The 26218-nt window shown below is 42.2% G+C and overlaps 1 protein-coding gene and 1 non-coding gene across 2 annotated transcripts in view; one reads left to right on the forward strand and one right to left on the reverse strand.

The window, feature by feature from the left end:
* LAMA2 (laminin subunit alpha 2) overlaps positions 1–26218 on the reverse strand; it is a 586243-nt gene that overhangs the window by 555358 nt on the left and 4667 nt on the right.
* LOC114809396 lies at positions 17436–17573 on the forward strand. The gene has a single exon (XR_003757183.1). It is a non-coding gene; the product is annotated as a small nucleolar RNA SNORA7 (small nucleolar RNA).

The raw sequence follows: 26218 nt of genomic DNA on the forward strand, positions 1-26218 counted from the left end.
ATGCTATAATACAATCCCTTTAAGACAATGCATTTCACACTGTTTTTAAGCAATTTTTCCAAACAGCAGAGTTATACACAATGCTGCTAGGTTTACCTGCAGAGAAGTACATTTTCACTACTCTCACCCAGTTTGCCAGCACTTACTATTATTCAGATGTAGAAGACAAGAAAACAATTCCAACGTTTTTGACATGGCAACTAACAGAGTAAACTGTTCAGTTTTCCTTATTCACATTTGTCTTGATTTGTGCAGTGAACCCTCACTTGCTGCAGCCTACAAGTGAGAGATTTATAAGTGGTTGGGGGAGAAGTTTCTCCCTCATCCAGACTCTCCCCCGGCCAAAGTGCCTGTCAAGCAGCTCCAGCTTCCCCGGAGAAAAGGAATGCTTGTTTTCAGCTCTTGAAGAATAATAACTGTTCAGAGAGAGTGCCAGATTGGTGGTTCTGGCAAATAAAGCCTCAAAAAACCCAGCTCATCTATCTGTCAGCACACAGACCTGATCCCCCATGCCTGCTGCTCAAGGGATGTCAAATCCCTGGAACTGTCCTGGGATAAGTAGGGATGTTGCCAGGGTTTGAATCAAGTCCCAAGAAGCCCGAGTTGGTTTGGAAGGGCAAAGAAGGAAGGGAAAGGAGATAAGATATGGAGAATGGGAAGAGTCCAGAACTCTAAAGGTACTGTTGGCCTTGCTGGGTAAAGTTATTTAGAGCAGTAGTAATAGCATTTATTGAGCAACAACTTAGTGCAAAGCACTGTTACTACAGATATGATTCTTAAGGGGTTGGGTCAAAACTACAGCTTGGGAAGTACAGAAAAACCAAGTGGCAATCCCTGCCCACAAGGAACTTGCACTCCAATGGAGAGTTCCAGGACTGTGGCACTTAACTGTGTAAGGAAAATGTGGGGGCCTGTGGTGCCTAACGTCAAAAGGTAGTAATAATAACAATAGTATTTAAGTGCTTACTATGTACCAGGCACTGTTCTAAGCTCTGGGGTGGATACAAGGAAATTGGGTCAGACACAGTCCCTGACTCACATGGGGCTCACAGTCTCAATCCCCATTTTAGAGATGAGGTAACTGAGGCCCAGAGAAGTGAAGTGACTTACCCAAGATCACAGAGCAGACAAGTGGCAGAGTTAGGATTAGAAACAATGACCTTCTGACTCCCAGCCTCATGCTCTATCCACTATGATATGCTGCTTCTAGCTGGCCACCAATGTGACTTGCAGACATGCTCCTGCAGTGCAATGGGTAAGTGCATGTTTCCTGCCCAACACTGAAAACTGAAAAACAATGAAAAAAAAAACCAAAAAACAACTGAAAACCCAACACTGATTCAGCTCTCTCATTCACCCCACACATCCAATCCATCACCAAGACCTGCCGGTCTCACCTTTATAATATCGCCAAGATCCGCCCTTTCCTCTCCACCCAAATGGCTATCTCACTGGTACAGGCTCTCATAATATCCTGGCTGCATTACTGTGTCAGCCTTCTCTCTGATCTCCCTTCCTCCTGCCTCTCCCCACTCCAGTCTATTCTTCATTCCGCTCCCCAGATCAACTTCCTGCAGAAATGCTGTGGGCATGTCACTCCCCTCCTTAAAAACCTCCAGTGGTTGCCTATCAACCTCCGCATGAAACAAAAACTTCTCACTCTAGGCTTCAGGCTCTCCATCACCTTGCCCCCTCCTACCTCTCCTCCCTTCTCTCTTTCTACTGCCCACCCCACACGCTCTGCTCCTCTGCCCCCCCACCTCCTCACCGTCCCCCGTTCTCACCTATCCCGTTGTCCACCCCTGGGCCATATCCTCCCACTGTCCTGGAATGCCCTCCCTCCTCACCTCTGCCAAACTCTCTTCCCATCTTTAAAGCCCTACTGAGAGCTCACCTCCTCCAAGAGGCCTTCCGAGACTGAGCTTCCCCTTTTCCCTCTGCTGCCTCTCTGCCCCCGCCCACCTCCCCTCAGCTAAGTCCCCTTTCCCCCATTTCCTTCTGCTCCTCCCCCTTTCCCTTCCCCTTCCCTCAGCACTGTGCTCATTTGTATATATTTTTATTACCCTATTTACTTTGTTAATGAGGTGTACATCTGCTCGATTCTATTTATTGCTATTAAATTGTCTTGTTTTTGTCCATCTGTCTCCCCCGACTAGACTGTAAGCCCATCGATGGGCAGGGATTGTCTCCATCTGTTCCTGAATTGTACATTCCAAGCACTTAGTACAGTGCTCTGCACATAGTAAGTGCTCAATAAATACTATTGAATGAATGAATGAAAATTGGACAAGGCCATGACAACTTGCACCAATCCCAGCCCCACCTAGAGCAGCAGAAGCCCAAGGACTACTCCCTCCCAGCAGTCGTCTACTGCTATTCTTGGTATCATTATTCTTGTCAAGGGTCCTTTTAGTTGAATTTATGCTATAATTCTTTCCCTGTGTCTGTCCATCCCCAGCCCTATCAAGTGTGAATCCCTCGGAAGTTAAGAAAATGAAATAGCTAAGGGTGACTGTTCTGCTTCCACAAAAACTTCAGCAGGTCACCACCAGCCTAGCCAACTGAAAAGTCAGATTAATCAAATAATTTTTAAAAAAATGGAAAAAAAAAAAAACAAAAAACAAAAGGAAGACTCCAGTCCTGGGGCTCCAAATCATCCCTCGTTGAACTTGCCCAATTATTTTGCACAAATTGAAGGGAAGGGTTTAAAAGCTGATTTAGCGAAAGAGAAATGTATGCATGCTACTAAGTGAGAAGGAACAATGACTATCTCCTTCTATAGACTGAACATTCCTTGTGGCCAGGGAACATGTCTATGAATTCCATTGTACTATACTCTCCCAAGCATTTAGTAGGCACACAGTAAGTTTTCAAAAAATATGACTGATTGAAGGAACTTCCAATCAACTATCAAAAAAAATCAGTCAATGGTATTTGAGCACTTAGCATGCTAAAGGGGGAGAGTTTTTCCTTCTTTTATTTTTACCTCCAATTTCCTGTTCCTTGTGTCCTGTTGAGGGGATTTTTATTTAACCTCTTTTAAAGTTTTTCACCTTTTAGCTAACTGCAGATTTGCTTTTACCTCTATTTAGTTATTTCATTTAGTTTCTCATCATAGGAAATGCTGTTGAAGTACTAAGTATGGTAGAGAACAAGTTAAAAACAACAATAAGTCTCTGTCCTCAGGACTACCCTCTAATGAGGGCTTGAGGATGGCAGCAGAACTCAATTCCCTTTCTGTAAAATGGGGATTAAGACTGTGAGACCTTTATTGTCAGGGACTATGCCTAACTTGATTAATTTGTAACTACCCCAGTGCTATTACAGTGCCTGACACAAAAGAAATGCCTAACATTAAAAAAAAAAAACTACAACTAAGTACAACCTATTAGATTCTCCTGCCTCTTGCCATCCAGACAATCTAAGAAGAAAATATCAGCATTTTAAGGAGGAAAAAAAAAAAGGAGGTGTATTTCCGTGAATTTAACTACCGTGATTTGCACCCTCCGTGTATGCTCTGTGGGGATTTTATCTCTTCTCAGGGTGAAAACTTAACCAACCATTGTTGTTGGAGTTGAAAATATTTCTCAGAAATGATTTCCAGGATTAGACAACCAATATAGGGCCAGTCACCCATATAGACATTAAAGTGCAAATTACATGAATTAGAAAGGATTACACCCTGACCTTTACTTTGAGATTATAGAACCGTTATTCAGGTCCCCATTTGGATTATCATTTTGGGGGTTTTTTTGCCACTTCTATGTCAGGAAATATTCAAACTCAAATGCAGCTAACAGGCTGTAAAAGTTTCTTTCCCTCCCTCTTCATGATGGGGGATATCTCAAATTCATGGTTTTCATCTAAACGCAACCTGGAGGTGCTAAATCCCTTCCTGAGCTAATCCAATGGAATATTGCTGGTGAACCTGGTTCATGCAGAGGGTTTAACAAGTAGGAAAAAAAAAAGATTTTCCATAATGACTGAAGTACATTAGGACAGTGTTTCACCACTAGTCTTCTCCCAACCCTTCCTTTTTTTTTTAATCTTTTTGCTTCTTTACCCACAATGTCAATTTATTCAAAGTTTCTCGCTGAATGGAACAGTTGAACACAATGGAACAGGACAGATGTTTAGCTGAATACCACCTAGTCTCAGTAGATACCTAAAGCTATAGCTGTGGCACTGAAGTAAAAATAAGCACCAGTCTCTGAAACAGATGAATTTTCATTATTCCTGCACACAAATGCCAACTATAAGCTCATTGAATTTAGATTAACTATGTGCTGATGGTGAATTCCATTATATAAAAATGTTTATGTCTACATATTTTGACTATATTTTAATGGTAATAAGCACCAGGTCCCAGACCTTTAACTGTTTTATCAGTTCAGTTGTAAGTTGTGTTGTATGTAATGCATTGTATTCTTTACAATAAAGCTATACTTCATAGCCTCTGTGCTACAATAACCTGTATTGTCCATTAAAAACACATTGTGTTGGAAATGTAGCTTGTCAATGACATTTTCATTCTAATTAATGATACCTCCTTGGACTGTTAACTTTAGAAACAAAGACAAGAGACTACAAGATTTCTCTCAGGCTATCTTTCCTTGTCACTACAAGACCAGATCTCATATACAAGCAGCCTGGCATAGAGGAAAGAGCATTGGCCTGGGATTCAGAAGATCATGAGTTCAAAAACTGGCTCCACCTCTTGTCTGCTCTTTGACCTTAGGCAAGTCACTTCACTACTCTGTGAGTCAGTTACCTCATCTGTAAAATGGGGATTGAGACTGGGAACCACACATGGGATGGGGACTGTGTTCAATCCGATTTGCTTCTATCCACCCCAGTGCTTGGAATAGTGCCTCAAACATACTAAGCACTTAATACCATATTATTATTATTATGAGGCTGGGGCCAGAAATAGAGACCAGGTATCACAGAAATCAAGTGTCACCCATATCAGAAAGGGAATACAATAATTTGCTAACACCAACTAAGTGTTGGTTAGCATGATACTAGGCAGTTTTCTTCTGAAAAGAGAAAAGGAGAAAGGAGTAAAATAAAGTGAGAACCAAAGTGTCATCAGGAAAGCAGCACAAGTCTAGGAAGTTGGTGACTTGAGTTCTGGTTCCAACTCGGCTGTGTGACCTCAGGCAACTCAACCTCTCTGGGGAGTTGTTTCCTAATCAGGGAGGCTGTTAGGACTGAGGTAGTTAATGTGACATGCTACTCAAAATGAAGTAATGACTAGAGACTTGGTGACCTTGTACAGTTATTGCTCAATTTATAAAATTCTCTTGCATTTAGTAATAAAGCTTCACTTGGATGTTGCAACATCTTGGACATTATTCTTCTGGCAAGCTTTTTCCTAGTGGGAGCATGAACATAACATAAGCCTGGGGAAAAGAGACTGAGTATTAACTGAGAAAAGTCTATGCATAGTAATTGGAATACTAAGGTTTGAGAGAAAACTTTAGGGCATAATGTCTAAATATGATGGGTGGTGAAGCAATTTAGATGCCCTAGTATATTTAGTTGTCCCTCACATTAGAAGATAGCACTGACTGTGAAATTCATGAGTGAGAACAGAGGGAGACAGACTGTGTGGGTGTGTGTATACACACCCGAAAAAGTCAGTGCGGGGCCCATAGTCTTGTCCACAGTGTGCACCCAAAAAGACTGCCCTTTGAAGTGCTGTCTGTCAAGTGATGGTTGCCAGTTCCCAGAGCCGTTTTCACCAAGATGTCCAAGTGCAGGGCAAGCATTCCTCAATGCCACAGGTCTTTGTAGGCCCATCTATGCAGTCAGAAAGGCGCTGTTTTAACCAAACAATCCCACAAGCCACCCTTGCTTTCGGTCCAAGGAAGAGCTCTGTCCACATAAGCAAGACTGCAGTTCCAACTACACTTGGATCTCTTAGGAAAGTCAGAGGTTAACAAGTCACAGACCAGGCAGGCACTACAAAGAGCACGCCTGTCGGAATAAAGGCTGATTTTGGATTTTTCATTGTTTTATCTGGCATTCCTGTAGCCATTATACAGGAAACAAGACCCTAGATGACAATGCACAGCATTGAGAGACTTTCAGGCTTTTAGAATTTTTGCAATATCTTCCAAAGAAGCAATATTAAGTCTACTAATCAACCAATTCCCAATTCAAATATAGGATGTTTTTATTATACTGGTTAATTTCCTAATCCTCATATCTACTTACAATTTGTGCATCAGCAGGAATAATAAAATACATGTCAGGAGAGTCCACATTTTAGCTGTCTTTAGGCAGAAGACATCTACTTTAACCAAATTAAGCATGCTCATTAAAATCCAACTCCCTGAGCCAGAGCCAGTTGCTTCACATTTACTGCACTCGCCTTCTACCCGAGTGGCTACTAGAGAATGGCTTGGAGAGAACCCAGACTCCCACTTTCCCCTTTCCTGGCAAAGGCGAAGCCATATGCAACTATTCATAAGAACCAGATCAAAGCTAATGACCCCAATTAACTAGGACCAAGGTTAGCTCAGACAATCTAAAATTCAGATATTCCAACAAAACCTGTCTTGGCTCTCAGCAAAGCCCCCTGCCCAAATTTGTTTGGTTATTGAAGTGAATCTATATCTGGATAAACAGGATGCTCATATTTGTAACACACCTCCAGTAAAGAGAGGATTTCTGTCCTTAATGGCCATTTATCTAACTCAGGGATCTTTAAAGGGGGTTGTTCCACAACATAGAAAGCAACGACTACTAGAAAGGAGCAAGTGGAGGGCTAGTAGTAGTGGGAAGCACCATGACCTATCATTCAGTCAGTGGCATTTATTAAGCACTTACTATGTCCCAGACACTATACTGAACATTTAGGAGAATATCAAGCAACCAAAGGTATTCATTGAGTGCTTATTGTGTGCAAAGCACTGGCACTTGGAAAAGTACAAAGACATGATCCCTGCATACAAGATGGAGGCAGACATTAAAATAAATTACCAAAAGGGGATATGGAAGGGTGTAAGACAATGTTTGTAAATGCTGTGTACTGAGAGTGGGATGAATATCAAGTGTTTAGATGGTACAGACAAAAGAGGGAATGCTCAAGCCACACCCTTGCTGGGTAAAATAATTGAGGAGAATGGGAGTCAACAGGCCACCTAAGCAGCTCTATTGTGAGATGAGCAAGAAATCCATCAATGGCAGAGCGGAAGAAGAAATTTAAGGTAGTGAAACAAAACTTGGAAAGGCTATTGCATAGCCAGTTTGGAGAAAGCGTCAGAGGACGGATGTGTCTAGTGCTACAGCAGTTGTAAAAAGAGTGCCTGTCTTAAAATGAAAGCTTCAGGAAGATGATCATACCAGAGGGGAAAACATTTACATCAGGCATGAAGGTAGAAAATGCAACAATGCAGTGAGGAGCAACTTTAACACACATCTGTGCGGAAAAGACTGTCGGTACTATATCACCTTTAACTACAGTGCTTCCAGTGACAGTGTATGGATTTGAAAACTGGACAGTGAAAAAAAAAAAAAAAGGATACAAAGATTTTGAAACAAATTAAGCCAGTGTGGTCTTTAAAAGGCCAAATGACTTAGATTAGCATATTTTGGACACATCGTCAGAAGGACTAATTCTCTGAATAAGACACTAATGCTAGGAAAACTCAGGGAAAATGTAGAAGAGGCAGACCAGCAGCTAGATGGATAGAAACCATAACAATGATGACTGAAGAACCATAAGTAAGGTTATGGATCATAGCAGAAGACAGGATGTTCTGGAGAAAATAAATCCAAAGAATCACTGTTAATTGGAAATGGCAACGACATTTGATAATAATCGCCATTAACAACCCCTTTTGTACCTATTCATCAGTTCTATATTAAGTAGCCCTATCTTAAAACCCAAAGGATGTGGATGTTCTGGGCACCGTTGTCATAATAAATTCAATATAGTGGTATGAGTCAAAATAAACAGCAACTGCATCTCAGTTGCAGTAAAACAAAGGTTAACAGAAGAGCCATTCCAGTATGAAAACTATTTTAGCAAGCAGGCAGACTGCAGTGGACCACTGACCCAGTTATTTGGCTTTTGGGAGGAGGTAAGGAGGAGATCCCCACCCCCATGGGCTCAAGCTGGGATGGAGCTGCCCCTCCTGGCTCCACCCTCAACCCTGATCCATACAGTGCTCTGTACACGGCGCTACATAAATACAATTAATTGCCTCTTCTAGCCAGCTATCATAGCCCTGCCAATACCGTTTACACTCCATTCGCCCTTTGCCCGGGGCCCTGCACTGCACGCCCACTAGTAACACATGAGACTTCCTCAGTTGTCATCTTCATGCCTGAATGAACCGCTAGAGCGAGTTGGAAGAAAACCAAAAGCCCACACCTCCAATTTTCAGATTAAGTGGAAGGTATGGCTAAAGCCACCACCTCTTTCACCTCCACCAGAATGCCAACTCACTGCAACCTTCCTTCCCACCCTCAATGCCCACTTGCATATACCAAGCACCATACTAATCGCTGGGGTAGCAAGAGAAGGTTGGATTGGACGCAGTTCCGGTCTAAGTGCCTCATGATTTATGAGTTAGGAAGGGCAGCTATTTTGCCCTCCATTTGCAGAGGAAGAAATTGAGGTGAAAGAGTCTGACTTTCCCAAGAAGACGTAACAGGACAGTAGCAGGGGCAGAACTAGAACTCAGTCCCATGATCTTTCCACTATGCTGTGCTGCCTCTCCACCATTCTTGGCACTCCCAGCACAGCCAGGGCTCAGCCTCCTCTCCTGGAGATGAGCTAGAACTAAATCACCCTCAAGAGCAGGGAGCACATCTGAGAGCTGGAAACCACACCTTCAACTTGCTACCTTCTCTTCAATGTCCCACTTGCAGAGTACTAGTCAGTACATTCCCTCATCAACCAACCCTTATTTTCATGTAAATACTGCTTCATCAGCTGATATTGAGAGTTTTTTTGAATTTTTTTTTAAAAGTCTGTATGTCCCCCCCTCTTCACACATGAAAATGTTATGGGAATTATTCATGGACTGCGACTCCTGTAAAGAATAAACTCTTTCATAATTGAGATGATGATATTTGGGGAGAACCAAAATGATCTAGCCCCTCTAGCACAAAGAAAAGCATTCTGCATAAGAGTGGAAATCTTTAGATTTTGTAGGAGGGATTTTATAACCGATAAAAAAGTGACAGTAGGTCAGCATACTGTGGGAATTTTAAAAGAGAAGGCTTGTGATGATGGAATCTGCCACCAAATACTAAGAACCAAATAGAATTATCTCATCATGTTACCGATAGCTGGACTTGTTTTAGCCAAGAGCCATTTTCAAATAGTTGCAGACAAAAAAAAATTCCACTATGAAATAAAAACTGTGGCACTAAAACAGAACCTTTCTTACAAGCTATAGCACTACTAAAATATTCAGTGACAGTTTCTATGAATCAGAATTGAAGGCACACAAGCCGCATTTTAATGCAGTGGAATTCAGGATCTGTAATTCTACTAAATGTCACCTAAACTGGAGCCCACTTATTGTGAAATTCAGATTAATGAAACTCCATTTATAAAGAAGGAGAATGAAAGTTTCAAATTATGTCAATGGAATGCAGTGCACAAACTGTAATTTTGGTTAGAGGGAATATTGCTTAGAATGCAATTTTCTACAAAAATAGGATTTCATTCTCAGTTTTCCCCTCCATTTTAAAAAGGGGCATTTAGCATGTATACTCCAGAGTTTAATATCAATATTTTCTTGGAAAGATTCATAAAAGAACCACTTAAAAATCCCTTAATACACTGGAAATTAATGTGGCTTTATTAAGAGAGACAAAACTGCAGATTTGTTAATATAAAACATTCCAGAATATAGCTTCCCAACTGCTTTGGGTTGCTCTCAGAAATAGAATATAGGGCGTGAATAAGGATCTTGAATAAAGAGAGGAGAAACTGGTACAGTGAACGTTTTGGGGTTTTATTTCCACAAGGGTTTTTTTTCCCCCACAAAGTACTAGAAACAGCTACTTCTCAAGGCAGAGTCACTGTTAAAAGTAGTAGCATTTGAGGACCTCCTTGGTGTGGTGCACTTGACTAGGTGCTTGAGAAGAAGAGAACAACCAATCAATCAGTGGCATTTACTGAGTATTTTCTAATAATGTTGGTATTTGTTAAGCGCTTACTATGTGCAGAGCACTGTTCTAAGCGCTGGGGTAAACACAGGGGAATCAGGTTGTCCCACGTGGGGCTCACAGTCTTAATCCCCATTTTACAGATGAGGGAACTGAGGCACAGAGAAGTTAAGTGACTTGCCCACAGTCACACAGCTGACAAGTGGCAGAGCTGGGATTCGAACTCACAGCTCTGACTCCAAAGCCCATGTTCTTTCCACTGCGCCACGCGTGTCTAAGTCAGTGTACTAAGTGCTTGGGAGAGTGCAATATATCAGAGTTGGTAGTCATATTCCCTGTCCACCATGACCGCACAGTCTGGAGCGGGAAACAGACATTAATGTAAAAAAAATTATGGTTATGTACGTAAGTGCTGTGGGGTGAATATCAAGTGCTTTAAGGGCACTGATCAGAGTGCACTGACACAGAAGGTAAAGGAAGTAGTGGAAATGAGGGCTTAGTTAGGGAAGGCCTCTGAAGGAGATGAGATTTTAGTACGGCTTTGCAGGCAGGGAGAGTGGCGGTCTGATGCAATTGACGGGGGAGGTAGCTCCCGGCCAGAGGGAGGATTTAAGAATAATAATAATGATGGTTTTGTTAAGCGCTTACTATGTGCAAAGCACTGTTCTAAACACTGGGGGGATACAAAGTGATCAGGTTATCCCAGTGGGGCTCACAGTCTTAGTCCCCATTTTACAGATGAGGGAACTGAGGCACAGAGAAGTAAAGTGACTTGCCCAAAGTCACATAGCTGACAAGTGGCAGAGTGGGGATTAGAACCCATGACCTCTGACTCCCAAGCCTTTGCTCTTTCCACTGAGCCACGCTGCTTCTCTAAGAAGAGGATTGGTGGTGAGAGCTGGGACTAAGGCACATGAGCAAGCTGGAACTTGAGGAACAAAGTGTTTGGCTAGGCTGTAATAGAAGATCAGTGAGATAAGATAGGAGGTGGAAAGCTGATGAAGTGCTTTAAAGCTGTTAGTAAAGAGCTTCTGTTTGATAAGGAAGTGAATGGGCAATCACTGGAGGCTCTTGAGGAGTGGGGAAATGTGAACTGAATGGTTTTTTTAGAAAAATGATATTGGCAGCAGAGTGAAGCATGGACCAAATTGGAGAGAGACAGGAGGCAGGGAGGTCAGCTATGAGGCAGGGGAAGTAGTCGAGGTTGGATAGGATTAATGCTTTGATCAGCATAATAGCAGCTTGGATGGGGCGAAAAAGGCAGATTTTAGTCATGTTGTAAAGGATGAACCAAAAGTATTTGGTGATAGATTGAATATGAGTGTTGTATGAGAGAGATGAGTCTAGGAAAATGTCAAGGTTATGGGCTGGTATGGTAGGGAAGATAGTGATAGCATCTATAGTGCTGGGGAGGACAGGCTTGGGTGGGAAGATAAGGAGTTCTGGTTTGGAAATGTTTAATTTGAGGTGTCAGCAGAAATCCAGATAGAGACGTTCTGAAGGCAGGAGGAAATGTAAAATTGTAGAGGAGAGAGGTCAGATCTGGAGAGGTAAATTTGGGAATCATCTGTGTAAAGATGGTAGTTGAAACTAAGGATGTGAATGAGTTTTCCAAGGGAGGGGGTGTAGATGGACAATAAAAGGGTACCCAGAATTGAGCCTTCAGGGACCACCCCCCCACTGTCAAAGTTGGGAGGTAGAGAAGGAACCTGCAAAAGAGGCTGAGAAGGTCAGGGAGTTGGGAGGAAAACAAAAAGATTCCACAAGGAATTTACATTCTAGTGGAAGAGTAGATTAGCAGGGATGAAGTAGGTTAAAGCCAACAGTAAATCTAGACTGAACGAAATACCTAGGAATCTGAATTCTGTCTTTGGTAGATGGTCATTATTGCATGGTATTTCCACATCAGCTTTTTCCTTTAGTAAAAAAGGCTCTGTACAGATAAAGACCATTCATGAAAAAGAGAGCATCTCTGGGTTAGAAAACCATCTCTATTCTTTATTTACTCTTGGAAAGTCCCTCATGTATCTGTCCTTCTCCCTCTCTTGCTGCCTTATATGTGCCCAAGTCAGGAGAGGGCCTGCTTCCAGTACACCACACACAGACAGTGCAGAGATGAAGAGGTACCACAGCTTCCTGTGAAAAAAAGTTGCTTATATGCATTAAAAGCCTTGTCATCCAGCTTGCTCAGAGAATGACTGATGCTGGTTAATTCAAATTCCTCATTACTGAAGTCTTAAAAAAAGTGTGGGCAACTAAAGTAACTTTATTAAGGTATATTAGCACCCAGGAACGGTAATCAAACCTATAAGCTCTCAACCTACAGAGTACTGGACTTAACACTAAAAATCTATCCTGCAACTAAGTACGCTCAATTTTCCTAAAGTGCTGAGGTCACGTTCTTAATGAACTCCATATTTAGGAAAACTCACTTTATGGACCGGGACATACTTTGACCCATGCCACACAACCATTCCTTCTGACATTATATTGTGTTGGACTCATCCAGACTCACATTGCCATAAGAAAAATCCATCAATGGCATTTATTGAGTGCTTACTTTATGTGGAGCACTGGACTAAGTGCTTGGGAGAGTGCAATGCAACAGAATTAGCAGACATATTTCCTACCCTTAATGAGTTTACAGTCTAAAGATAGAAATATCTTACTTCTCTAACCACTTTCCAGCAAAATTGCATAGCGAACACTCATATTATGGAAGAATGCAGTGTATTATATTTATCACAAACTGAGAAGCAGCATGGCTCAGTGGAAAAATTCAGGCCTGGGGGTCAGCTGACAATGGTTTTAATCTTAGCTCCACCTCTTTCCTGCTGTATGACCTAGGCAAATCACTTTACTACTCTGTGCCTCTATTCCTTCATCTATAAAATAGGGATTAAATACCTGTTCTCTCCCCATTGCACTTCAAGCCCCAAGTGGGACAGGAAGCATGTCAGATCTGCTTATAACTTATTTATCCCATTGTATAGTGCAGTACTTCGTACATAGTAAGTGCTTAAATATCACAATTACTGTAATTAGTAGAACTGACCTGAATATACACTGATTTAATCTTTCACAGTGTTTCTGGAAGCACTTATAACTCTGACATAGGTGAAGTTGATGACCCCAAGATAAATATTATAACTGTAGATGTATGCAGTTCTCCCCTGATTAATAATGTTGGTATTTGTTAAGCGCTTACTATGTGCCAAGCACTGTTTTAAGCGCTGGGGTAGACACAAGGCAATCAGGTTGTCCCACATGGGGCTCACAGTCTTAATCCCCATTTTACAGATGAGGTAACTGAGGCACCGAGAAGTTAAGTGACTTGCCCAAAGTCACACTGCTGACAAATGGCCGAGCCGGGATTTGAACCCATGACCTCTGACTCCAAAGCCCGTGCTCTTTCCACTGAGCCACGCTTAGACTGTAAGCCTGTCAGTGGGCAGGGACTGTCTCTATTTGTTGCTGAATTGTACATTCCAAGCACTTAGTACAGTGCTCTGCACATAGTAAGCGCTCAATAAATATTATTGAATGAATGAATGAATGCAGTCAGAAAAAAATGAGTTGAAATTAAACTCTGACAAATCCTGGAGGTTTTAATGAATTCATATCTCTATTAGCTTGAATTATCTTACATTCTGGAAACAATAGATAAGAGTTAAATAGTTTTGAATCTCTAGGATAACTTTTAAATCACAAAAATTGAATCATACTTAAGCCTGCAGCATTAGTTTCATTCAATAGTATTTATTCAGCACTTACTATGTGCAGAGCACTGTACTAAGCGCTTGGAATGTACAATTCGGCAACACTAGTGCACATAAGGACCACTAGTCTTTGTTCTACCTAAAACTGACAACACTAGATTTACTCGCTAGGATAGGATTTATTAAGCAACAGCAAAATAAACTCTTTTGTCAATATTACAAACTTGTTCAAGGGACAGATTATATTCACCAATTTCATTTCCAAAAGTCTTCTTCCTGTGGCTTCATGGTGGCCCAATTTTGTTGACCTCATGAATCTGCCCTTATAATGTCACGACAAAGTTTAATTCATGAAAACTATCCAACAGAACACACTTACTACTCAATCGCCTTTTCCTGAAAAACATTTTGTCTTTCAAAGTATAACAGTGAATAATAATAATAATAATAATGTTGGTATTTGTTAAGCGCTTACTATGTGCAGAGCACTGTTCTAAGCGTTGGGGTAGACACAGGGGAATCAGGTTGTCCCACGTGGGGCTCACAGTGTTAATCCCCATTTTACAGATGAGGTAACTGAGGCACAGAGAAGTTAAGTGACTTGCCCACAGTCACAGAGCTGACAAGTGGCAAAGCCAGGATTCGAACCCATGACCTCTGACTCCAAAGCCCGTGCTCTTTCCACTGAGCCACGCTGCGACAGCCTCTGAACATTTCCATGAACTACACATAAACAATACTGATTCCTTACTCCAATTGAGATGCAACATCAGTGATCTTTATCGAGCACTTACTATGTTCAGGGCACTCTACCAAGCTCTTGGAAGCATACAGCACAATAGAATTGGTAGACACCATCCCTGAAAGCAAGGAACTTACAGTTTAGAGGAGGAGACAGACATTAAATAAGTTCCAGCAGAGAAAGTGGCAGAGTGGAAGGTTATGCACATAAGTGCTGGAGGGCTGAGTGCGGGAGGAGTATATTAAGTGCTTAGGGGTAGAGATCTGAATGTGTAGAAAGTGGAGAGGAGAATGAGGGCACAGGAAATGAAGGCTAAGTTGGGGAACATAGAGGCTTGCTCAACAGCTCTGACCAATTTAGAAAAATTTGGCCAAATTGGTCAAATTGTTTTGAGCCTTAAGGACATAATACATGGTTGAGCAAGTATGGATTCTCCCATCAAAACATTTCTACTTTCTTTCATTAAGATAAGAATACAAATCTGTTATCTGCTTTGATGCCAATACCTCTCATGCTTCTCTCCTCTGCTTTTTGCTAGTATTCTGGATTCCACAATCATAATAAAACATTGATATTTCAAGAATAAACAGATTAATAAACAGCCTGGTCAAGCTGAACAGCATTTGGTTCTACTCAATTAACCCAAGCATAGACCAAGAATCCTTAAAAAAAGGTTTGTGGCCCAAATAACTTTGAGATTGATGGTTTGTATTGCAGAGAATATGAGAAAGGGAGGGTGATGGCAGAAAAAGAAAGAGACAGGGAAGGGAATCTATTACAGAGGGAGCAGTGTTGCCTAGTAGAAAGAGCACAGGCCTAGGAGTCAGAGAATCTGGCTTCTAATCCCAGCTCTGCCATTTATCTGCTAAGTGACCTTAGGCAAATCATTTAACTACTCTATGCCTCACTTTCATTTGGAAAATGGTTATTAACAATAATAATAATAATAATGATGATGATGGTATTTGTTAAGTGCTCACCTTGTGCCAGGCCCTGTTCTAAGCACTGGGGCGGATACAAGCAAATGAGAGTGGACACAGTCCCTATCCCATGTTCGGCTCACAATCTCAATCCCCATTTTATGGATGAGGTAACTGAGGCCCAGAGAAGTGAAGTGACTTGTCCAAGATCACACAGCAGACAAGTAGCAGAACCGGGATTAGAACCCATGACCTTCTGACTCCCAGGCCAGGCTTATGAGCCCTCTGTGGGTAGGGACTTTGCCCAACTTGATTATCTTCTATTTACCCCAGAACTTAATATAGTCATGGGAATGTTGTGCTTAACAAATACCATAATGATAATATTAATAATAAACTACCACATTGTGTCCCTCTCAGGATTGCACCTGGAAAGTTTCCAGTACTCTACCAGTCTAGAGTATGGGAGGTAGAGTCAGAGGCAGACCCATTCCATTTCTAGCTTGGCCAGTGGCAATCTGCTACAAGTCGAAACTCACCTGTGCTGGGCAGCAGCAGGCTGGGAAAGGGTTGAGGCAGAGACTCAAGCTACTGCATTAAAGAAGGCTTGGGTAAACCACTTACGTATTTTAACCAAGAAAACTCCACGGATACACTACCAGAACGATTGCAGATGGAGGTGGAGCACTTTGGGAAAGAGGTGTCCACGGGGACCCTATGGGTCAGAGAGGACCGACAGAATAAGATAAAACCATGTTGTGGCATCAAAGTGGGGAAGAAGTAGAAAGGGGAAAAAAACCCCCAAAAACAACCATTCTAAGGATTCTCTTCTCCTCCTGTTGGTCATGCATAAGTCTTTCAGAAAACTGATAAGGTGAATGGAATGAGAATAAGACTCTAGTGAAGGCAATTAAATGCTAAGTGCTTGGTACAGTATTTTTCACACAGTAAGCACTCAAATACAATTGAATAAACTCTTTAAGACCATTAAAGAAATATGTGAAAGCTCCACAGTTCTTTTACCCTAAAATTAGCCTTGCCTCATGCTCAGCCTAAAGATTACTTTCACACAAGTTTGTGTATGCATACATAGGTTCTTCTATGACAGGGAAGCAGCATGACCTAGTGGAAAGAGTGTGGGTCTGAGAGTCATTCATTCATTCAATAGTATTTGAGTGCTTACTATGTGCAGAGCACTGTACTAAGCGCTTGGAATGTACAATTTGGCAACAGAGACAATCCCTGCCCAGTGATGGCTCACAGTCTACCTCGGTTCTAATCCTATCTCTGCCAATTGCTTAATGTGTGACCTTGGGCAAGTCACTTGACTTATCTGTCTCTCAGTTTCCTCAACTGTAAAATGGGGATTCAATATCTTGTTCTCCCTCCTAGACTGTAAACCCCACCCAGGACAGGGACTGTGTCCGACTTGACTTGTACCTACCCCAGCATTTAGAACAGTATTTGACACGTAGTAAGCACTTAAATATTGAGAAGCAGCGTGGCTCACTGGAAAGAGCAGGGGCTTGGGAGTCAGAGGTCATGGGTTCTAATCCCAGCTCCACCACTTATCAGCTGTGTGACTTTGGGCAAGTCACTTAACTTCTCTGGGCCTCAGTTACCTCATCTGTAAAATGGGGATTAAGACTGTGAGCCCCATGTGGGACAACCTGATCTCCTTGTATCTCCCCAAGTTCTTGGAACAGTGCTTTGTACATAGTAAGTGCTTAAATACCATCATTAGAAGGGTCTGAGTTCTAATCCCAGCTCTACCACCTGTCTGCTCTGTGACCTTAGGAAAGTGACTTCACTTTTCTGTCTCAGTTACTGCATCTGTAAAGTGGGGATTAAGACTGTAAACCCCACGTGGAACAGGGATTATGTCCAACCTGATTACCTTATACATAGCCCGGCACTTCCCTCTCGGGGTCACACCTGGTGAGTTTCCAGTACTCTACCAGTCTCAGCTACAAGAGGAAGAGTCAAGCAGAGGAATATCCATTCCATTCCTACCTAGGCCAGTGGCTAGCAAGTGGAAGGCAATCTGCTACAAGTCAAAACTCACCTGTGCTGGGCAGCAGCAGCCTGGGAAAGGGTTGAGGCAGAGATTCAAATGTACTGAGAGGAAGGAGGCAATGGTAAACCACTTTTATAATTTTTACCAAGAAAACTCTATGGATAAACTACCAGAATGATTGCAGCTGGAGATGGGGCATTCTGGGAGAGATATGTCCATGGCATCGCTTTGGGATGGTGATGACTCGAAAGCACAAGACAAGACCCCAGAGCTTACAATAGTGCTTGACAAGCAGTAACAGCTTAAAAAATACCATCATTATTATTATTTCCAATGTAAGAGCACCACTGACAGTGGTGTAAATGTGAAAAATCTGGACAAATATTGAAAGGATAAAAATAATGTATTAATGCAGTTTTTAGTAAAGCAGTATGTGCTTGCTGACCATTAAGCCCAGTTGCTACAATACTGCATTTTTTAGAAAGACCCAAAGACTTTCCATTCCCATAACATCCTATGTGAATTAGGAAAAAGTAACAACTGTGGCTAAATTCTTTTTCTGGTGTCAAATTCAAATGCTGCCTCCAGTTACCAACATAACTTTTAGACAATAATAGAAACGGGACAAACTTCTGAGCCCTGGCACAGACTCACTGAATAACCTTGCAAATCCCTTTCACCTTTGTGGACCCCAGTTAACCCCAATTGACTAAAGAGATAGCACTTGCCCCCTCATAAGCACAGCAGAGCTATACTACTTGAGCAAAGGGTATTGAATTAATACCAAGTAGCAGTAAGAGTTAAGACAGAAGATTTAATAGGGGGAAGAGTAGGCAGAAGTGCCTCAGGAATGTAAGAATAAAAAAAGAAATAGAGTTCTTATCAACAGGTGATACAAGCCATCGACTCGATACAAACTAGGATGAAAATGCCAGGTTGAGCACAGAGATGAGATTACAACAAAATCCAGGTTATCATCTTACTAGTTCCACTTAGCCTCCATTTAGCACTCTTCAGAGTGCTTTTGCAGTACTTATTCAGTGTATCACACTGTAATTGCTGAGCAGAATTACAAGTGAAGTCAGAAACTAGGCTGTAGGCTCATAAAGCTTTCAGTTCAGAGAGGAGAGAGAAATATGCCACACATTATACACATTCACTAACATATGTACTGAAAAACTGGGAAAGCTTTAGAGAGACAATGAGACCAGGTTACCTGGAATTAGTCAAGGAAGTTTGACTGACAGGGAGGGGGCTCAGGAACATGTTGAAGGACAGGAAGGAGGAATATGGCTTAACAGAGAGACAGGGGATGTGAGGTTGTGGGAACAATGATTTAGAGTCAAAGTATCAAGTTGTATGAAAAAATTAGAGTGTAGAGGAATAAAAGGTCAGTGAGACTTGGAGGCTAGGGAACAAGCTAGTGGAAAATCCAAAATCAAATCCATACCTTAAATCAGAGATTGAAGGCCACCAGACTGGAAGCTAGGAGGGTATAGCAAAGGACCTTTAGATTCATCAGTATAAAAGCAGTGAGAAATAAGAAGTACTGAACAATGAATATAATTACTTACCTTAGTTCACCACCATATACAGCAAAATTTCATGGTTCCTTAAGTTACTCCAAATTCACATTCTCACAACTCAGAATTTGAATAAAATTCAATCTTAAATGTCCTTCTTTACTTCAGGGTATTAGCAGGAAGTCTTCTGAACAGACAACCTCTTACAATCCTTTTCCAGGGGTCTAAATTTTTTCTTAATGGCATTTGTTAAGCACTTGCTATATACAGGAAATCTACTAAGCACTGGGGTAGAAAAAGCTAATCAGATTGGACAAATTCCCACAAAGGGCTCACAGTCTTAATCCTCATTTTAAAGATGAGGTAACTTAGGTTTAGGTTAAGTGACTTTCCCAAGTTCACACAGCAGACAAGGGGCAGCCCCAGGTCCTCCAACTCCCAGGCCCATGATATTTCCACTAGGCCATGCTGCTTCTCAAATTAAAACAGTCCTCAGGTTGTCTGAAGAGTCATCCTAACAAAGAATGCTTTCCAGGAGGATCTGCTCTTTAATTCTTTCCTTTTCACCTTTCACCTCCTATATCTTTGGACTCCAAAGAAAGGGCTAGTCTTTTAACATCTTGGGTCCTCTTATGGAGATACTCTTTTTTATCCTTCTTTAACATATGATAATAATAATAGTATAATAATGATAATAGTTTTTTTTATTAAGCACTTATATGCCAAATATTATACTAAGACCTGGAGTGGATACAAGATAATCATGTTTATTCATTCATTCAATTGTGTCTATTAATCGCTTACTATGTGCAGAGTACTTTACTAAGCGTTTGGAAAGTACAATTCGGGCAACAGATTGGACAGATGCCTTGTCCTGCATGGGACTCACAGACTGCAGCTGATTATATTTCAGTTCAAATCACTAATAACTTCCTTTGCTAACTTAAATCATCTTCAGTGGATGGTACAAGTCACAATAAACAAATTACCTAACCTCTGATCAAGTATCTTCAGTGTACCGCAACTCCACCAAGATTAGTTTTGAAGAAAGAGGAGAGATTGAATAATTCTGTGACCACTGGCATAGATTCAAGTCATAGGGTTGTCAAGCAAGTACTTCTCTTATCTATTGGCAGACAATATTATGAAATAACCCTTAAGTGAGGTAAGTATTATTTATGTCTCTCCATCCACTGAAGTGGGTGGCTAATAAGTGCAATACTGTCTCTTCTCTCAGGACTATTTGTTTTTCAACCACATTCATTAATTCAAGAGCATTCAGTGCTTAGAATAGTGCTTGGCACATAGTAAGTGCTTCACAAATTCCATTATTATTATTATTCATGACACACACCGGGATCAAGAAAGGAAATAAGAAAATATCACACATTTTGATCCATGCAAGAGTATATAGTTTCAAAGATGGGGCTAAATGGACTTCAGAATGTAAGCTCCTTGTGGACAGGGCTCAAGCCTACCAATTCTATGGTATTCTACTTTCGTAAGTGCTTCATTAGAGCTCTGTACACCATAAGCATTCAATAAATACCATTAATTAATTGATCCTGCTACTGAATGTGTTGCTGAATTTACTTGTGCTGATAAAATTGCCCCACACCAATGGTGGGATGAGGTGAAAACTGGATTTTAACAGAGTCATAGCCTCTGGCCTGGAATGCCTACCCTCCTCCTTGCCAACAGACAATTTTCTCCTTCCCTTTCGTTCACTCAATCATATTTATGGAGCACTTACTGTGTGCAGAGCACTGTACTAAGCACTTGAGAGAGTACAATACAACAATAAAAGCCTTCCAAGCCTTATTGAGGGACATTTCCTCCAAGAGGTCTTCCCTGATTAAGCCCTCTTCTTTTCTCCCACTCCCTTCTACATCACCATGACTGCTCTACTTTTGATCATCCCCACGCTCAGCACGACAACATTTATGTAAATATCTGTAATGTTTTTATATTGTCTGTCTCCCCCGTTGTAAGCTCATCTGGGCAGGGAATGTGTCTGTTACATTGTTGTACTATACTCTCCCAAATGCTTTGCACGTTGCCCTCTTCTACCTCACCTCCCCTCTCACTTTCTCCAGCCCGGCCTGCACACTCTGCTCCGCCGTCACTAATCCCCTCACTGTGCCTCCTTCTTGCCTGTCCCACTATCGACCCCTGGCCCACATCCTACCTCTGGCCTGGAATGCTCCCCTCCTCAAATCCACCAACCCATCAAACTTCCCCACTTCAAAGCCTTACTGAAAGCTCACTTCTTCCAAGAGGCCTTCCCGGACAAAGCCCCTCATTTCCTCTGCTCCCCCTCCCCATCGCCCCCACTTGCTCCCTCTTCTTTACCCCCTCCCCACCCCACTGGAGTACATCTACACAGCGTGGTTTAGTGGAAAGAACATGGGCTTGTGAGTCAGAGATCATGGGTTCTAATCCTGCCTCCGCCACTTGCCAGCTGTGTGACTTTGGGAAAGTCACTTAACTTCTCTGTGCCTCAGTTACCTCATCTGTAAAATGGGGATTAAGACTGTGAACCCTACATGGCACAACCTGATTACCTTGTATCTACCCCAGTGCTTCTAACAGTGCTTGGCACATAGTAAGCGCTTAAATGCCAACATTATATATGTACATATTTATAATTCTATTTTATTATGTGTATATATCTATAATTATATTTATTTATACTGATGCTATTGATGCCTCTGTACTTGTTTTAATGTCTCCCCCTTTCTAGACTGTGAGACTGTTGAGGGCAAGAATTGTCCCTATTTGTTGCTGAATTGTACTTTCCAAGCACTTAGTACAGTGCCCTGCATGCAGTAAGCACTCAATAAATACAACTGAATAAATGAGAAGCAGCGTGGCTCAGTGGAAAGAGCACGGGCTTTGGAGTCAGAGGTCATGGGTTCGAATCCCGGCTCGGCCACTGGTCAGTTGTGTGACTGTGGGCAAGTCCCTTAACTTCTCGGTGCCTCAGTTACCTCATCTATAAAATGGGGATTAAGACTGTGAGCCCCACGTGGGACAACCTGATTCCCCTGTGTCTACCCCAGCGCTTAGAACAGTGCTCGGCACATAGCAAGCGCTTAACAAAATACCAACATTATAATGAACAAATAAATACTACTGACCAAGTGACAAACACAGGCCCATGCAAAAAGGGTCCCTTTCTTCCCAGAGGATGTGCTGGAGTATGTGCTGGCTACCAAAATACAAGTGCCTTCTCCCAATCTCCACCTCCGACCCCATTCCCCGAAGGATAAACTTCAGGTCAACCCCAAGGCAGAGTTAGAGAAGGAAAGGGAAAGATAGAGACTAAAATAAAGGGAAGGTGAACTAATACAAGATTTAAAAGTTGATTTTCCTGTAAGTGGAAGGGGGAAATTGGAGAGTCAACAGGAGAAGAATGGCGTTTGGTGAGTGAGAATAGCATTTGGAGAAATCATCACTTTTCATTGGCCTTCTGCCTTCTGCACTGGTTAGCTGGCTGATAGCTGGCTGATAGCTGGTTCTAATTCCAGCTCCACTGCTGATTGGCTGACTTGGAATGGGGCAGATTGTTGTGGGGGGTGGGAGGCGGGGGAAGAAGGGAAGCAATTCTATTCATCCCCCCCTAAAGGAATGGATTGCTGCTATTTTAGGGAGCGAGGAGCTAAGGAAGGAGAGACATCAATCCAGGCAACCATCCCTAGGAAAGCTGTGACCCATACAGTGGTTAGCCCCATACAGTGTCACCTGTAGGGGGAAGCCTTTTCGTCTTTTTCTAGTTGATGAGGAGCCTATGAAAAATATTTGTTTACAATAATAACAATAATTGTGTTACTTGTTAAGCACTTACTATGTGCCAGGCACTGTACTATGTGCTGAATTTTATTCCCTCAAAGTACGAAGTTTGAGAGCTCAGGTGTAATGAAGCTGTAACATCACCCTGGTTGCATCACCATGTGGTAAGCTCCCTGTGGGTAGGGAACATGGGTTCTAGTCCTGGCTCCACCACTTGTCTGCTTCTGACCTTGGACAAGTCACTTCACTTCTCTGTACCTCAGTTACCTCATCTGTAAAATGGAGTTTAAGACTGAGATCCCCCTGTAGGACAGGGACTGTATCCAACCCGATTACCTGTATCTACCCCAGAGCTTAAAAAAGTGCCAGAACTGAAAGTGCTTAACAAATATCATTAAAAAACTATCCTAATCTTCAAAAGCCCTCTTTTTAATAATAATAATGTTGGTATTTGTTAAGCGCTTACTATGTGCCGAGCACTGTTCTAAGTGCTGGGTAGATACAAGGTGATCAGGTTACCCTACCTGGGGCTCACAGTTCTTATCCCCATTTTACAGATGAGGTAACAGAGGCACAGAGAAGTGAAGTGACACCTAAAGTCACACAGCTGACAAGTGGCAGAGCCGGGATTTGAACCCATGATCTCTGACTCCAAAGCCCATGCTCTTTCCACTGAGCAACGCTGCTTCTCTTTTTAATTCCATCTGTTCCGGAAAATTTTTCCCACTCTTCCCACCCAACTTCCACTATCACATCAGAACAATTCACTCTTGGCAGCTAGGTATACTGTATACAGTACCTTGACTAAGTAACTAGTGCCTACTTATCTCCTGCATTAGGCAGGGCCAGGACCATGTCTTTTACTCGTTTTAATTATTGTAAGACCCTAGTACAGTGTTTTACTCATGGGCATTCAATAAATACTAATGACTGAATGATAGAGTGAATGATTGTGCTTAGTATGCACTAGGCTAGATATGATGAAATCAGATTAGACATGGTCCCTGACCCACTTTCAATCATATTTACTGACACTTACTTTGTGCAGAGAACTGTACTAAGCACTTGGGAGAGTACACTATAATAGATATAACAGAATCTTTACCCCACAAAGGACAGGCAAGTTTTAGGATGTAGCCAAGAAAAAGAGTGGGAAGCATTATAGCCTAGTAGAAAGGCCTCTTGGATGAGAAGTGACTTTAGTAAGGCTTTGCAGGTGGGAATAGTGGAGGTCTGGCTTATATGAAGAGAAGCAGTGTGGTTTGGTGGAAAGACCACGGACCTGGGAGTCAGAGGACCTGTATTCTAATCCCAGCTCCACCACTTGCCTGCTGTGTGACCTCGGGCAAGTCACTTCACTTTTCTGGGCCTCAGGTACCTCATTTGTAAAATGGGGATAAAGACGATTAGCCCTATGTGGGATATGGACTGTGTCCAACCTGACTGTCTTGTACCTACCCCAGTGACTAATCTAGTGTCTGGCACATTGTAAACTCTTAAGAAATACCATTTTAAAAAAAAAAAAAAAGCCCAGGTCTGCCCAATCCAGACCACAGACATGAGCCTGGGCCTCATCTGAGCCACTTTCCACAGGTAGAACCAGGTAGTCTTACACAAAAAGCTCTGTGGCAAAGAGCTGCTGTTTCTTCAGTCTTTTCATGGACATTAGTCTTTGCCTGGGTGACCCCTGTCCATCCTGCTGTCTCTGGGAGCTATTCTGTAACCCAATGACAGTGTTCAGCCCATGGAATGTTATCTGACTTATTCTATTCCCTGTCCTCCCGTTTCCTTTTGAAAGATTGGATTTTTATGTCAGTGAGGAAAAATGCACTTGAGTTTTCACAGCTGCCGATCCCTAGGCTGGAGAAGCTATAACCCCTGGAGGAGGTGTGTGGAGGGGGAAGAGAGAGGGAAGAGCTAAATGGGAGTGTGGGGAGATAAAGGGATAGGAATTAGTCACCACAATTCGGGTTCCAAAAACAATTTATGACATTTTGTCCTTCATTTCATTTCCCTCTCCTACATATAATCGCAAACTCAAATACCTCAAATATACCCCACATAAACTCACCCAAATAAACACCAATGTGTACATGGAAAACTTAGTCATTGCTCTCATTTCTTTGGTTAAAGCACTTTTTTATCCACTCCTACCTGACCCTGTCCTCACCCAAAGCACAGATTAGACTTGAAAGTTTTGAGTGAGATAAAGTAAATCAAACATATTTATTGAGCGTTTACTGTGGGCAGAGCATTGTAGATTAGAACCCACATCCTCTGACTCCCAAGCCCATGCTGTTTTACCACGTGGCCTCCTCAGAATCCCACACTAGCTCTCCTCCAGGTCACAGAGGAACCTCCTTCCCGACCTTCCTTCCACCACCTCTTTAGGACAAGGCAGCCTGGCACTGTATCCACAAAATCTTGGGAAGACTAACAGCTGCTGCTGGTGTTGGTGACTGTGGCCACAGTTGTGTCTTGTCTCTGAACCATGAGGACCCTGAAATTCTGCTCCTCTAGCCACAGGACCTTACAGATCTTTATTTTTTTTATCTTTATGACGTCTTACTGTTTTGTTTGTTGGAAGCAGCATGGCTCAGTGGAAAGAGCACAGGCTTGGGAGTCAGAGGTCATGAGTTCAAATCCCAGCTCTGCCACTTGTCAGCTGTGTGACTGTGGGCAAGTCACTTAACTTCTCTGTGCCTCAGTTACCTCATCTGTAAAATGGGGATTAAGACTGTGAGCCCCACGTGGGACAACCTGATTCCCGTGTCTACCCCAGAGCTTAGAACAGTGCTCGGCATGTAGTAAGCGCTTAACAAATACCAACATTATTACATTATTATTGTTTCATTTTCCTTTATGCGTCTGTCACCAGTCTCCTCCCCTTCATTTTTAGATTGTGAGCCTCCTGAGGGACAGGGACTAATTTCCTATTTAATGTCTAATTCCCACCTGTGAATTCTTTCCAAACATTTAGTACAGTGTACTGCACACAGTAAGTACTTAATAAATACTATTGCTACGTGTCAACAAGAAAAGTGGCAAGCACAAATGCTTCTCAAGAAACAGTGTGATAATGAAATGATGGGTAATATTATTAATAGTGATGGTATTTGTTAAGCACTTACTATGTAGCAGGCACTGTACTAAGTGCTGGGGTGGATAAAGCAGTAGAAGCAGCATAAGTAGCATGACTTAATGGAAAGGGCATGGGCTTGGGAGTCAGAGGTCTTGGGTTCTAATCCCAGCTCTGCCACTTGTCAGCTGTGTAACTTTGGGCAAGTCACTTAACTTCTCTGGGCCTCAATTACCTCATCTGTAAAATGGGGATTAAGACTGTGAGCCCCACATGGGACAACCTGATG

This window comes from Ornithorhynchus anatinus, chromosome 2, assembly GCF_004115215.2.
Source record: "Ornithorhynchus anatinus isolate Pmale09 chromosome 2, mOrnAna1.pri.v4, whole genome shotgun sequence".
NCBI classification, from domain to species: Eukaryota; Metazoa; Chordata; class Mammalia; order Monotremata; family Ornithorhynchidae; genus Ornithorhynchus; species Ornithorhynchus anatinus.